Source organism: Pteropus vampyrus, unplaced genomic scaffold (assembly GCF_000151845.1).
Source record: "Pteropus vampyrus isolate Shadow unplaced genomic scaffold, Pvam_2.0 Scaffold168, whole genome shotgun sequence".
Classification (NCBI taxonomy): domain Eukaryota; kingdom Metazoa; phylum Chordata; class Mammalia; order Chiroptera; family Pteropodidae; genus Pteropus; species Pteropus vampyrus.
The window spans coordinates 462,683-464,355 of record NW_011888949.1 but is presented as its reverse complement, the minus strand read 5'-3'; positions in this window follow the sequence as shown (position 1 = coordinate 464,355).

Here is a 1,673-nt window from a genome sequence, read left to right as displayed (position 1 = left end):
CGCCCGCGCTCCCTCGCCGTCCGCGCGCCCTCGCCGCCTGGGCCTCCGCGCGCCGGCTCGGAAATTTCCAGGCCACTTAGCGCAACCTGAGACACTTTCACTCTGGATTTTTGTTCTTATTTTTAACAGAGCCCCCTCGAGTGACGTCGCGGGCCGGTCTCCTGGACACGTGCCTCGGGCCAATGGCCGCGGCGCCGCGTGCCCACGTGACGCGCCCGCCGCCGCTCGGTGACAGAGGCCGCCCCTCCCCCCCGCCGCCCCGCCTCCCCTTAAAGCGGCCGCGTCCTCGGGCTCCGGGTGCCTGAACCGAACCCGGAGAGACCGCGACCGCGTTCCCCGCGCTCGTCCGCGCTTTCGCCGTCCCTTCTCGCTTCAGGGATCCGAGGCGCCACCGCGACAGCCTCTCCAGGTCACCCCTGTGTGCGTACGTGGACACGCGCTGGAAGATTGCTATTTTTAACATTTCCATATTGTTTACCGTGGGGAAAAATCCCACAATTCCTTGCACAAAAATGCATAAATCATATTAAATGAGCTGCCGAGATACAAAGAGACTTTTGTAGTCCGCGTTCCTTGCTGGTGGAGAGGGAAGTTGTCACTTACATTTGACTTGGGTGACCCGGCAGATTCCTGTGTTAAAGGCAGAGCTGGCGCGCGGGACCCTCCTCCTGTAGACATTTATTGTAAGTGTGCATGTGTGTGCGTGTGCAGGGCGGCGCGTGCATACCGCAGGATCCCACGGGACACCGACCCTCACGAAACATGCGTGTGGACCCGGAAGAGCGGGCGACACGATTTGGGGCTCCCAGTGGGGCAAGAAAGAAAGGAGCACGGGGGTCGTAACTGAATCTTCTCGTTTGGAAAGGGGAGGGCTGCCGACAGTTCAGCCACACCTTCGGGACCCTGGGGAGCGGCCGCGCCCAAGAGCAGCAGCCCCCCATCTTCCCCTCGCCCCACCCCCCCTTCCCAGCCAGTCACCGATCCCGGGGCTACCAGGGCTTTCGCCTCATTTCCTTTGTCTTAAAATCCTTTAAACTAGGGGAATTAGGAATCAAGTGATGGAGGGAGCGAGTCGATTTCCCCTCCCCCCTCTCTCTGGCCCTGTCTAAACTTCCTTTCCAGCGGCCGTCAGAATATCCAACTTGAACTTCAGTTTCCTCTCCTCCTCCTCCTCCTCCCTTAAGTTCCCTCCTGTTTGCTCTTCTCCCCTCGCCCCCAGCAGCAGACACCCCCAACACTGTTGTCACCCCAGGTGTGCCTGTCCATCACGTAAAAGGCATTTTTAATGGAAATTTGCAAACTTTGAAAAAACTTCCAAAAGGGCAACTGTGGGGGTGCGGGAGCTTTGGCATAAGTGTCCTGGGTGGAAAGGGGGGTGGGAGGGGAGAGGAGGTCAGGTGGCTGTAGGGTGCCCAGTAGCTGAAGACTCTGGGCCTGTGACTAACCCTGGGGTGCTGCCAGGCCAGGAGCCGAGGGATAAGATCAGCAGGCCACCCTGAGGCTTGAAAGCTTCATCTTTGCCTGGCTCAGCTGTCCTGTCCCCACCCCGGTCCTGTCTCTCCACTCCATCTCAGTTCGCCCACTGCAGGCCCCAGGGTGTGGGCTGTCGTGGGCCAAAAACCCAAGGGGGAGGGGTGTCGTGGAGAGGCCGAAGGAAGAGCAGGGCTAGGTCA